We start from the raw sequence: 14,733 nt of genomic DNA on the forward strand, positions 1-14,733 counted from the left end.
TTGCCCAGGCACCAGCCATGTGAGTAAAGAAGCTTCCAGGTGATTCCAACCCTAGTCATTTTAGTCACCCCCAGCCATTCTACCTAGCTGAGGTCCCAGACATTGAGGAGCCGAGACAGGCCATCCCCATTGTGCCCTGTCCAAGTTCCTGATGCTCTGAATCTGTGAGAACTAAGTTTGGAGTTGTTTGCTCCATAGCAATATGTAAATGGAACACTCATGAATCAGTGCATAGAATAAGGAGTCATGATATCTCTGCCATTTGTTAGCCTTAAGACTTTCATCACATCAGTTAAGCTTTCTTGGATTCAAGTTCTTTGTCTGTAAAGTGGGGACAGTGTTATCTGCCTTGCCAAAACGACAGAGAATTGGTGAGAATCAGGTGAGAAAATGATGTGAAAGCACTTTGTGAAAATGATGTGAAAGTGTAAAGCACTCTCCATAAATATAAAGGGATATATAAACATAAATATAAAGACTAATGTTCGAGTCAATTACATATATATTTTTCTAAGATCAAATAGGCTTAATGATTTCCCTGGGCAGAGCTGGCCCAACAATGTGGGAAAGAAGATCCTGACCCCATGGAACTGCATGCTGTATCTCTGAAACGTGAAAAGAACTCTCTAACGATAAATGACTGAAATTTCTTCTGGAAAGGTAAGATTTGTGTGGTTCCATTCAGGATTGAAGAAATCCAGATATCTCAGACATGACCCGAGGTAAAGCTAAAACTGCCAGCGAGTATTTTACATTTATTGGGGTTTATCTTTACAAACTAAGGTCACCACATTAAAAACAATCGAAGCCACTTGTTGGGAGAACTGCTTACTGTATTACTTCAAGGTGAACCAAGGCATCAGCCAAAATGGCTTAAATCTCCAACGTGAAGTGCCAGAGCCATCAATGATTAAGTTAAAGCTCACCAGTTTCCATCCAACTTAAGAAAATCAGAATTAGATAAAGAAAGTGTTTGATCTTTAGAAGAGCAGCGAGGGAGGGATCTCATTCTCCGTGTTTCCACTCTGTTTTATTGAGAATCTAAGAAAGGAAAATATTTATGCAGAAAGTATAGATATTTGAGCTTCCTGGTTTTTATACCTGGGATGTTCTCAAATCCAATTGCTGCTCTCCCTCTTTTTGACCCTATTAATTCTGCTGTATCTAAAACAATTGGGCATCCCTTTTAGTTGTCTGTTTTAAAAGTTTTTCAGCTGTAAATAGGCAAATGAATACAATTTAAGGCTTAAGGCAGTGTGATTTACTGGAAAGGACATTTGCTTTTTAGTAAGACCCTGTTTCAAACCTTATTACACACATATTAACAGTATTAACCTCAGCTCTTTCCCTAAACTTTTTGAAGCTCAGTAATGGGGTAAATAGAGAGAATAACATTTTCCTTCTCATTCTATTGTGAGGATTAAATGGCCTCTTATGTTTGGGAAAGCAAAGTCATGTTGACATTTTACCCCAACTTCCCTGGATCAGATCCTCTACAAACACTACTGCTGAACATCCCAACAATCTCCTTCCCCTTTCTCAATTTCCTCCAGTTATTTCTGGAACTTCCCAGGTGTTTCTACACATGCCCATGAATGGGTCTCAGGCCTCATAAAGTTTAGAATAAAACAGTCCCTCAGCCTCAGACTCTAGCCCCTCACCCGCAGGCTTCAGGCTGGAGATTAGACATAATTTCCTCTCTATAATCCTATTTTCCTTCTCCCTCCTGATTTACCTTCCTGTTCAAGTTCATAACTTAACTACCTCTTACCTGTGTGCAAATCAATCCATGAAATAGACTTGGGGATCACCAGACCTTCCAGTTCCTAGGCACAGCCAGACCCTGAATTCTGATTTGGGTTTACTGGGACACCTGGCAGGCCGAGTCTGTCACATACATTATCTAATTTTACCCTAAGAGAGGCTAAGTGGCATATCCAAGGTCACACAGTCAGGATTCAAACTCAAGTCTTGTGACACCCCAGAGCCTCTTCTATATGCAACAGTTGGAGTTGGCTCTGGAGCTAGATTTCCTGGCCTCAAAGCTGGGAGCAGCTCCTTTCTCATCAGTAACTTTGGAAGAGTCCGCTCTGAGACTGTAGACTCAAAGCCTATTTTGTGACTTAGCCTGGTAGCTGCCCTCCATGATATTGATCTTTAAAGGTCACCCTGAAAAACCTGTGATGGCTTCTTACTCAGTAGGAAAAAAATCACATCTTTTTTTTTTTTCCACCCTTGGCAAATACGTGAGTGTACTTTTCCTGAGTAAATAATTGTTCTTTGTGTTTAATTTCTATTGTGTACTCACAGTTTCCGTTTATGGGCAGAGTCATGGCTTAAATTAAGCCAATCTCATAGGATTTCATGTCCAATACCTTCCCTTTCCTTTTACATGTTGTTAAAGTACTGGGATATTTCTTGGGAGTACTGACAGAGAAGCTGGGTGGTGCTGTCATACACATAGAAACAGAACAATCCAGTGATTTTTGATCCCCCATCAAAAGAGCAGACCAGCTGGCATCTAGATTCAGTTGCAAATGACATGCAGTTAGTGCTCACGGGAGTCAGTTTAGATAGCTCAGCCCGCTGACTCCCATGAACACCCCCCTCTAACTCAGAAAACTGATAGTTGAAAATCAATATAGCATTGATTTCCAGACAAGAAACTAATAACTGCTCTAGCATAGTCAAAAGAGAGGCATACTCAAACTAATCCTTCAGAGTCCGTTTTATGAGGGAGGTCTGCAGGCCTCCCCAAGTCTCAGGCAAATATTTTTCTATCTCTTTGGAGGGTCTGGACTACAGACGTCAGAAAAATATATGAAGCTCTTGGATCTGTCCTAGAGACTCTTGAGGAGACAGGAAAATCGTAGTTGCATTATTTTGTATAAGGAGAAAGAAGATTCCTGTGAGTGGAAGTATCATATAATTTAAATTATAGCCAGGACTTTTATTATTAGGAATGTTTGGTAGAAAACATCTCCTGAAGAATTCCTTTATGTCCTTCTTCATTGACTATATTCAGGTTTCACTTCATTTCTGTGTCTTTTTAGACCTTTTGGGCAGGAATTTAAACCAAATTTAAACTTTATCAAAAACCATAACCATCAGACTAACTTGCTAACCCTGAACCAAAGATAGATCAATCAATGTTTATTTAAGACATAGGGTAAGTGAAAGGGTTTGTTTTAATTTTTTCTTTCTTTTTGAAATTCCACTGAATAGGTTTGAAATGAAACAAAGCTTTTTTTTTTTTTTTTTTTTACCAAAAACATCAAAATATTCTCAGAAATAAACTGAACCAAACATATGGATGTTTAATTCCAAGGTCTGCAATCAAAGGGAGAGATTGGCTTTCTATGCAGATAGCGCTCTCACAAACACGGCGAATGGTCCTAAAACCCACCACACTTACTGTAAAAAATGTGGCAAGTACAGATTCACAAAGTGACACAGTACAAGAAGGGCAAGGATTCTCTGTATGCTCAGGGAAAGCAGTGCTGACAGGAAGCAGAGTGGCTATAGTGGGCAGACTAATCCGATTTTCCAGAAAAAGGCTAAAACTACAAAGAAGATTGTGCTGAGGCTTGAATGCATTGAACCCAACTGCAGATGTAAGAGAAGGCTGGCTATTAAGAGATGCAAGCATTTTGAAATGGGAGGAGATAAGAAGAGAAAGGGCCAAGTGACCCAGTTCTAGGCTTCATCTTTTGTTTTATTATGAAGACAATAAAATCTTGAGGTTATGTTCACTCCAAAAAAAAAAAAAAGGTGGGGGAGGGGCAAGATTGGGATCACTGCTTGGGCCGTTGGGAGGATGTATCTTATTACATGAGATGTTGGGAAGCTTAATAAGCTTTTGGTAGTCAGGGCTCATTTCTTGCCAGTTTCCCCCTTGACTTTAGGAAGTTTTTTTATCTGAAACCTGAATTGCTCTTACACTCTCCTGGTGCTACGCTGGCTGGAAAGTCCTTGGAATGGCTAGGAAACTGTTAACCAATCAAATCATTGTTCTGTGCACTCGTATTAGCTCCTGAGGCTTATAAAGCAGATTAGGTACAGCTCCAGCTTTCTGAAAAAAAGAGTGGCATCAAAAATGTCTAATTTTCAAAAAGTATTGCAGAAAAGCTCTCCCTCTTATGCTTGCATTATTTAAAATAATTATTGTAACACCTGCACTTTGCTTTCTCTGAGGAGACCTCAATTTTTTGGACTAAGCAAAAATAAACCCCAGGACTACTTTGTACGCTGAAATTTGCAGGGAAACAAGACTCTCAATTCAGTCTGACGTTTCCATTAGTCTTCAAATGAATGATAGCCAAGCAGTTCACATTAGAACCCTCCTGTCTCAACTAAATGTGACAGGAAATTACTCCTGGCACTTCAGGGGACAATTGTTCTCCAACCCCCACCCCATCTCTATATACCAAAAGTCCCACTGTTATCATCTATATTGATTTGAGCTCAATTTGTGCCAGAGATAAGAATTTCCATTTAAAAATAACAATAATAACTGACATTTATTGAGTCACTATGTGCCTAATACTGTGGCAAGCATTGTATATATTAACTTATTTAACCTTTAGCACAACCCCATGAGGGAGGTACTATTATTTCCATTTCACAAGGAAGAAAATAGAGGCATGATGTTTTACATTCCCTAAGTATGTAGGCTCTTTGAGAGCCTGACTTATTTTGCTCACTGCTGTATTCTCAGCATCTAGAAGAATGCCTGGCACATAGTAGCTGTTCAATAAATACTTGTAGAATGAATGGGTGTGTGAATGAATGCACAAACAACCCCAAGGTCACATAGCCAGCTGGGACCCAGACCCACCCCAAGGTCACATAGCCAGTGGGGACTCAGACTCAGCTGTCTGACTCGGTGCCTGTGCCCTTTGCAGCCTCAGCACGTGGTTTCAGGCAGTATGGTTGCCTTGCGACCTCGCTCAGCTCAGAAGGGGAAAATGTGGCTACCTTCTCACTGGCATAGCCTTTGTGAAGTCACAGCCGAAACAGACCAGTTTTAGGTCCTTAGGGCCGTCGTTGGTACTTGTTTGGGTTTAATATAAACAGTCTGGTGAACTGAAGAAGTAACATGGTGTAGTGGGATTAGATAGAACTCTTAACCTCTCAATGTTCCAGCCCCATCATCTGTAAAATAGAAATAAGTATATTTACCTCATAAAGATATTGTGAAGATTAAATGGAAAAAAATGTAGATAAAACACCCAGCCCCAATGTCTTGCACACAGCAGGCATTCAGTAGTAGTTTGCTTTTTCCTTCTCCCATTGAATCTAAAGCTGTGTCACCCATTTTTGGACAGGCAACAAAATTCTCTGCTCTCTTCCTTTTAAGTGAAATGTGGAGGGGAAAAGCCTGAACAAGGACATACGCCCTAAAGTATAGAGGACGCAAACGTACTCAATTTGTACTGACTGTTCTCCTGCAGGTAAAAACTTTCCCTTGCAGATATTTCAGCAGGCGTATAAAATACTCTGAGATAATTCTGGCATTCATAGGCATGGAAAAAAAGCCAAACTGACTGGAGGGTTGTGGAAGCTAGAACAGAGCCTAATTAAACAGGTTATGAAACCCTGTAGATAATGTGCTAAGGCCCTAGCTATTTTGAGTTTAAGGAAGGCTGCCTTTTCAGAATTTTTATTAAGGCAATGAGGGATTATATTAAACATTACAAAGGATTCAAATCTTAAGAAAACCTGGATATAAATTTTAAGAAAACCCAAATGTACATATGAAGCTAAAAATATTTATCCGAAAATATCTCTTTCAGGAAAAAAAGGAGTGGCTTCCTAAATTTGATTGAAATGCCTTTGAACTTTTTCCTTGAATACAGCATGGGATCCTGTGTGGAACTGAAGAGGAAAGGAGAGCGTTGGGGAACAAAGCAAAGTGGGGAGCTCATTTGGACAATGGGGTCACTTGTGTTGCCTGGCCTCGGGTCTGATGCTCACCTCAGCCGAGCCCTTCAGCAGGAGCTAGTTTTGGAAATAAGCTTTAATTTTAAAGAAGAAAAGACAAAGGATGCGTGATGAAACGCAAGTGGTAGAGGCCTTCTTAGACAGGAGTCCTGGGAGCCCCAGCTCAAGAGCCGCTGCTACAGCTCACAGTGTGTTGCTCTGAGCTTGCAGTGTGTTGCAGTCTAAATTCAGAAGAAAATGTTACATCCCAAACAGGACACTCAACTGAAGCGAAGTTCCCTAGACTGGGAAGTGAGCTGTCTCCTATTTTCCCATTTCCTCGATTACGGTTACCCAAAGGCTTAGAGCCATTTCTTAATCTCTGTAAATCGTCTTGGAGATTCGAACAACTGCAAGGTCTTTACTGGAATGTATTCCCCTCAAGATGTTGGGTAATAAAGCCAGATTTTGGAATGGGAAAGATAAAGGAAATATGAAGTCCCACTTGTCTTCTGTCTGCCTCCTGCAGGTCTGCCTGAAGTAGCAGCATGAGGAGGGATGTCGGCTGTGTTTGTACTATCTCATTTCCATGGCTACTACACATGCCATCCTTGTGCCTGCCATCTTCTTTTATTCTTGTCTTTATCTTTTTCCTCCTATTCCTGCTATTTGAATTTCCAGGCTTCTCTCCTTCCTTTTTTCTTTTTGACTAATACATTCATGAAAGACTCTCTGAGATTGATAGGTTTAGTGATATTCCTTTTTCACCTCCCCCAAAGGGTTAAAAGCAAGAGATTTTTATTTTAGTGTTAATTTAAAAGAATATTTCTCTGAAAACTTTTTTAAAAAATTGGAATGCCTTTGAGATAACGTGATATAGATTGGGGTGTAGCAGAAGGGCTGCGCCTCCCAGCACTGGAGATATTGGTAGATCCCAAGCAAAGTAAAATGTTTGTCTTCAGTTAGTACCATTATAGGCCTAGAGAAAACTGTGGTATAATTTAGGGGTGACCTAACATGTTTTCTGTGAGAACGATAGCTGGCTAAATTGTCAATCCTGTACCTTCATAATATGATTATCAAGTTTAATAAGAATTCTAAAGATATTATTATTTACGTGTCAGTTCTGAGTGCTAAAATCAACTTTAAATTATTCACTCATAATTAAACCAAAGCATTTGGCATTCTCCTATTATTTAGCACTCTTCTCCTTCTATGATATATTTAGGAAAGTGATAATGATGCAAAATCCATAACATAGTCTGCATAATAGAACTACATGTCTAACATTAATTATTTTACTGGCTGAGTAACTGTCTTTAGGGATTATACCCTTTTCTCTTTCCCAGTAACAGTGTTCATTTCTTTTCTCTACTCATCCTGGTTTGTTCACTTATTCCAAAGATCCTGAATGCCTACAAGCATATAATGCTATGTGCTGGGCATTGGAAACACAGCAGTGAACAGACAGATGTGGCTAGGTCATCATGAAGCTTAACATCTACTTGTTTCCTTAAGTGCCTTGTTTCTTACCAGCATCTCAATGACCTCAAAGCAAAAAGCTCATTCCTTGGCTTGGATATCGATACGTTCAAACACGGCAATGCTAGTCTCCCACATACGATGAATCCTACTTGAAGGCTGAAACAGTTTGGCTGGTAAGAGTATACTTTGAAATCAATAATTTATCAAGCTTTGTAAAGTACCTACAGGGTGTGAATCATTGGGTATGATAAGATATACCACAAATAAAACCCAGATGAAATCTTTGAGGAATATATGGCATATACACACGCACTTTCACTTTTGAGTTAGCTTTATTTTTAAGGTTTTTTTTATAGAGGTATAATTTACATATAATAAAATGGATAGATCTTAAGTTTTCAGTTTAATGAATTTTGATAAATGCATATGGTTGTACAGTACACACCTCTATTAAGATAGAGAACATTTCCATCATCCTAGAAAGTTCCTTGCCTCCATTCAGTCAATTTCCTCCTTTTCGCAATCCCAGAGACCACAACTGTTCCAAATTCTCTCACCAAAGATTAGTATTGTCTGTTCTTGGACTTCATATAAATGGAAACAGATAGTATATACTTTTTGGTTTTTGATTTTTTTTCCACCCTAAAAATTATGTTTTTGAGATTCATCCATATTATTGAGTATATCAATAGTTGGTTTCTTTTTAAGTCTGAGTAGCATTCCATTGTATAGATAGACTGCAATTTGTATATCCATTCAGTTATTAATAGACATTTGGGTTATTTTTAGTTGTTATAGTAATGCTTCTTATACAAGTCGTTTGTGGACATTTTTTTTTTCGTTTCTCTTGGGTAAAGATGTAGAATGGAATTTCTGTGTCATAGCATAGGTTTGGCATAAGAAACTGCCAAACAATTCTTCAAAATAGTTGTACTATTTTATACTTCGATCAGCATACTGTGAGAATTCTAGTTGCTCTACACCTTCACCAATAATTTGAATGTCAGTCTTTTTATTGTTGATTTTATGAATACTTTACGTGTTATGGACATAAATCCTAAGTTAGAAATATTTATGTGAATATTTTCTCCCGGTCTGTGGCTTTTTCTCATCAATATTCTCCCAAATCTATTGCCATATCCTATTTATTTCCATATTTTATCTCTAATTAATTTAGACTTTTGAAATAGAAATGTTAAGAATTCTTTCTTTCTTTTTTTTTAATTGTTGTAGCATCTCTTCTCTGAAGAAATAAACACAGAATGCCTTTCCAAATTAAATGGAAGAAAGGCCAGAGAGCATAAAGAAATCAGGAGATAAAATTAAAAATGTTTTCCTATCACACAGTGTTGAAAAATATTTTTTTTAAATGAGAATGAAAAGACATATACATAATTGTAGGCAGAGAGCAATGAGAGAGTGATGAGAAAGACTCTCAAGAGAGAGGAGCAAGAGAATGATGAATGGAGCCAGGTTGATGAAGAAGTGGGTGGAGATAAATTAAGGAGAGAAGAGATGGGGTTCACTTAGGAAAGATACCTGGCTCTTTACCTGAGAGAGAGGTAAGGAAGGGTGGGATGAAAATACAGTAATACGTTGGGAGAGAAAAGGGAATTTGTAGGATGTCCCTTCAAATGGCTTTGATCTAAGTAAAGGACAGGATAAGACAGTCCAGAGACTAAGAAAAGCATGAGTTGGCTGGGAGCTTGAAGATCATATATTGTAGAGAGAAGTCTGAAAGATATGAGGGAAAGGACTGTCAATCAGAAATTGAGGGCAATGATTTATAAGGTGACCCATTGGTTCACTGGCCACACCATCTTCTTCTTTCAGATAAAGAAGGGAAAAGGGATTAATGTAGAGTTTGGCATTTAAAAGGTAGACGAAGTAGTAGGACAAGGTCGTGAGGAATATCAGATGTTGAAAATACCATCACTGAAATGGCAGACAAAAAGTCTGCCTCTCTCCTGAGAAGTGAGAAGTTCAAGGTCAGAGGAAGGCTGATGTCATGGAAGAACATGGAGCTCCTGAGAGCAAATGTGTTAAATGATGTTAGAATTAGTCTGATTATGGGCAACCATATGACTTAGGCCATATTTCTTTTTCTATAGAAATATTTATGTAGGTATGGCTGACCCAGCCTTTAGCATGACATTGTGGACACTCTTTTTTCATGAGAGAAATAAAAATATCTATTTTTGGAAACATAACAGAAAAGCTTTTCTAGGGTCCCATGAACTCCAAGTTTCTCTGTACTCTTTCCCATATAAGTCCAATGATTTTAAAAAAATTCAGTCAAGTGAATCCAAAAAAGTATAAAAAGAATTATACACTATGACCAAGTGGGGCTCACCGCAGGTATGCAAGACTAGTTCAACATTTGAAAATCAGTTAATATAATCCATCACATCAAGAGACAAAAAAGGAAAATCACATGATGATATCAAAAGATGCAGAAAAAACATCTGATAAAATCCATCACCCATTCATGACAGAGGCTTTAGAAATAGAGAGGAACTTTCTCAACTTCATAAAGACTATCTACAAAACACCTACAGCTAATGTCACACTTAATGAGAAACTCAAAAGTTTTCCACTAAGATCAGATATGAGGCAAGGATGTCCCCTCTCACCACCCCTTTTCAACATTGTGCTGGAAGTTATAGCTAATGCAATAAGACAAGAAAATGAAATAAAAGGAATACAGATTGAGAAGGAAGACCTAAAACTGTCTTTGTAGATGACATGATCATCTATGTAGAAATCCAAAAGAACTGACAAAAAAAAAAAAATCCTAGAACTAATAAGTGATTATAGCAAGATTTCAGGATAGAAGGTTAATGTATAAAAGTCAATTACTTCCCTATATACCAACAATGAACAAGTAGAATTTGAAATTAAAAACACAATATTATATTGGGGCTGACCTGGTGGCGTAGTGGTTAAGTTTGTGTGCTCTGCTTCAGCGGCCCAGGGTTTGCAGGCCCAGATCCTGGGTGCAGACTGATGAACCGCTTGTCAAGCCATGTTGTGGCAGTATCCCATATAAAGTAGATGAAGATGGACACTGATGTTAGCCCTGGGCCGATCTTCCTCAACAAAAAGAGAAGGGTTGGCAGTGGATGTTAGCTCAGGGCTAATCTTCCTCACAAGAAAACAAACAAACAAAAAAACCCCCACAATACTATTTACATTAGCAACCCCAAAAATGAAATACTTAGGTATAAATCTAACAAAATATGTGCAAGATCTATATGAGGAAAACTACAAAACTCTGATAAACAAAAGCAAAGAAGAACTGAGTAAATGGAGAGATAGTCCATGTTTCTGGATAGGAAGATTCAATATTGTCAAGTTCTTCCCAACTTGATCTATAGATTCAATGCAATCTCAATCAAAATCCCAGAAAGTTATTTTATGGATATCAACAAACTTGTTCTCAAGTTTATATGGAGAGACAAAGACTCAGAATAGCCAACACAATATTGAAGTTGGAAGACTAATGCTATCTGACTTCAAGACTTACTATAAAAAGGTACAGTAATCAAGACAACGTGGTTTTGGTGAAAGAATACACAAATAGATCAGTGGAATAGAATGGAGAGCCCATAAATATACTCCTATAAATATAATCAACTGACCTTTGATAAAGAAGCAAAGACAATATAATGGAGCAAAGATAGTCTCCTAAACAAATGGTGTTGAAATAAATGGACAGCCACATGCAAACAAATAAATCTAGAACAGACTTTACACCCTTCACAAAAATTAACTCAAAATGGATCATAGAACTAAATGTAAAACACAAAAGTATAAAACTCCTAGAAGATAACATAGGAAAATCCTAGATGACTTTGGGTATGGAGATGCCTTTTTAGATACAATACCAAAGACAGTACCCATGAAAGAAATAATTGATAAGCTGGACTTCACTAAAATCAAAAATTTCTGCTCTGGGCCGGCCCTGTGGCTTAGTGGTTAAGTGCGCGCACTCCGCTGCTGGCGGCCCGGGTTCGGATCCTGGGCGCGCACCGACACACTGCTTCTCCGGCCATGCTGAGGCTGTGTCCCACATACAGCAACTAGAAGGATGTGCAACTACGACATACAACTATCTACTGGGGCTTTGGGGGGAAAACAAATAAATAAATAAAATCTTAAAAAAAGAAAAAAAAATTTCTGCTCTCTGAAAGACAATATCAAGAGAACTAGAAGGCAAGCCACAAACTGGGAGAACATATTTATAAAAGATATATCTGAGAAATAACAGTTATCCAAAATATACAAAGAACTCTTAAAACTCAACAGTAAGAAAACAAACAACTTGATTAAAAAATGGGCCAAAAACCCTAATAGATACCTCACCAAAGAAGATATACAGATAGCAATAAACATTTGAAAAGATGCTCCACATCATATATTATCAGGGAAATGCAAATCAAAACAACAAGATACAACTACATACCTATTAGAATAGCCAAAATCCAGAACATTGACAACAACAAATGCTGGTGAGGATGTGGAGCAACAGGAACTCTCGTACATCGCTAGTAGGAATGCAAAATGGCACAGACACTTTGGAAAACAGTGTGACAGTTTCTTAGAAAATTAAACATACTCTTACCATATGATCTAGCAATTGTGCTCCTTGGTATTTACCCAAAGGAGCTGAAAACTTATGTCCACACATAACCTGCACATGGATGTGTATAGCACCTTTATTCACAATTGCCAAAACTTGGAAGCAATCAAGATGTCCTTCAGTAGGTGAAGGATAAATAAACTGTGGTACACCCAGACAATGGAATATTCTTCAGCACTAAAAGGAAATGATCTATCAAGCCATGAAAAGACATAGAGGAAACTTCAGTGCATATTGCTAAGTGAAAGAAGCCAATCTGAAAAGGCTAGATACTGTATGATTCCAACTATATGACATTCTAGAAAAGGTCAAGCTATGGAGACATTAAAAAGATCAGTGGTTGCTGATGGGGGAAGAGGGTGAGGAGAGATAAACAGGTGGAGCACAGAGGATTTTTAGGGCAGTAAGAGCATTCTGCATATTATAATGGTGGATACATGTCATTATACGTATGTCCAAACCCACAGAATGTACAACACCAAGAGTGACCCCTAACATAAACTATGGACTTTGGGTGATTATGATGTGTCAATGTAGGTTCATCCTTGGTAAAAAAAACCAAAAAGGTACCATTCTGGTGAATGATGTTGATAATGGGAATGGGTATGCATGTGTGGGGTAGGGGGTATATGGGAAATCTATGTACCTCTCTATCAATATTGCTCTAAACAAATCAAGTCTTTAAAAAAATTCAATCAAGTATGTGTTCTTGAAAGTGATTCCTTCTTGCTGGTCACCTAGTTCCTTTCCTTTTGAAAAATTTTTTCTTACTGGTAATTCTGTTTTACATTTGGTGCTGCTGAGTTTGAATATTAAATTTACTTTTGCTTTGCAGCACAGATCTATATGTCTTGTAGAAAATCACATACTGAAAATAGAAGGAGAAAAAGAGAGAGAGAAAACAAATCATATGGGATCTTTACGAGGCTCTAGGTAAAACAACATATCTCATAATAAGCCTCTACCTAAAGATCAAGAAGGCTCCTTTATAAACTTGCGGTATCTTACTTTCTGCTTGTCTTCATGTCTTAACTAAAATTTGCTAATAGTCATCGAGCAAATTTCATCATCTGCTTGCAGATTCTAATTTTCCATCAATCTTGCAATAAATATACTCAAATATTCTACCAAAACACGGTCTCTTGTGAAGATGAATTTAATAAGAAGGGAAGTGAAAGGAGGAAATTGAACTAGATTTGGCTTGGTTCACAGTAGAGTCCTCAATCTGATTTTCCTTTAGTACTAGTTGACTATGCCACTTCACTACAAAAAATTAATGATACCTGTGAATCAGTGTTTGACATAATAACTACAACTCAATTGATTACTTGGCTAAATATTGTCATTCCTTAGTTAGTCAATGGTTTTTGTCACATAAACCCAGATCTTCCATCATGTATTGTTTGGCCTAGGACAAGTAGCTTGTCAGTTGTATCTAATTTTAGAATTTTAGAATCCTTCAGGAGTCTAGTGTTATTATCTATTATTATCTATTATTATCCTTCTGGCATCTATTATTATCCCTTTAGCTTCCATTATTCTTCCTTTAAATTGTTTCAGATCAGTGGGCAAGCCTCCTAATCTCCAGGGAAGGACATGCACTTGTGACTTAATCCAGGACTCAGTAAATTGCACTATTTCAATTTAATAATAGTGATGGGAAATGAAAGGTATAAAAGTCATTGTCCTCAAGGATATAAGCATCTAGTTGGGGAGACAAGACACATGTGTGTGAAAAACAGCTAACACGCTGGGTTATTAAGTACCTAATGTAGGCCTTTGAATATGTGCTGTAGGAATTCAGAAGCCAGAGAAATCACTGTGGGCTGGGGAACTCAAGAAAGGTTTTTGTAAAGGGTTGGAGATTGAAGGATAAATAGAATTCCAAGAGGAGGATGGATGTGGGGAGGGCAGTCCAGGTGGAAGACATTACACAAGTGAGGCCCAGAGGTAGAAAGGTGTACAAGTACTTGGGAAATGATGGTTAGAACAGAATCGTTAGAGAGCAAGATTAGAACTCAGAAATGAGAGATGAGGTTGGAAATCTAGGGTGGAATAAACAGTGGTCGATCTTGAATATTACCAGTCCAGGGAATTTGGATTTTGTTGTATGGGATGTAGGAAGCTATGTTTAAGCAGGAGAGAAACATGATAAATTTAAACCCACTTTCTGTATGGTTCTCAGTAGACAAAAGATTGCTGTTAGCTTTTGTCTTCCTTGTACTAAAATTTTAATTTACTAGATGCTAATTATTATGCTCACCTCTTCTTGGAACTAGCTGCATCTCTGAACCCATCTCCCATTCTTTTAAGGGTACATTCACCACAATTCAGAGCCTTGAGAAGACACTACAGTCTTTGTTTTGCTGCTGGAGATGTTCAGGTAAGAACATCTGACTCAATTGACAGTTATTAAGCTAACTCAACAAGTCAGTGGCTGTGAGGCATGAACCACAGGATCCTAATGCCTGATATTTCGTTTTTTGTTATTTTTTTCCTATCAAAAACTTTTTTAGACTTGATGAACCCTTTATTGGTAAGGAACAATTCAGTTTTCTTTTGGTGCTGTAAAATGCCGCCCAGAGAAATGACACTAATAAAACTCAGATGGTCCCACTGAGAATTGCTTGTGTCTCAGAAGAATGGAATGGTCCGAAGGTGGTTGTTCACAGGAAGAGGGGGCA

At 38.0% G+C, this 14,733-nt stretch overlaps 1 pseudogene; it reads left to right on the top strand.

Annotated features, from left to right (window-relative positions):
- The first annotated feature begins 636 nt into the window (after positions 1–636).
- LOC101390027 (large ribosomal subunit protein eL42-like) lies at positions 637–3,736 on the top strand (annotated as a pseudogene).
- Positions 3,737–14,733: the final 10,997 nt, after the last annotated feature.

Source organism: Ceratotherium simum, chromosome 4 (assembly GCF_057802395.1).
Source record: "Ceratotherium simum simum isolate JZ-2026a chromosome 4, ASM5780239v1, whole genome shotgun sequence".
In the NCBI taxonomy this organism is placed as follows: Eukaryota; Metazoa; Chordata; class Mammalia; order Perissodactyla; family Rhinocerotidae; genus Ceratotherium; species Ceratotherium simum.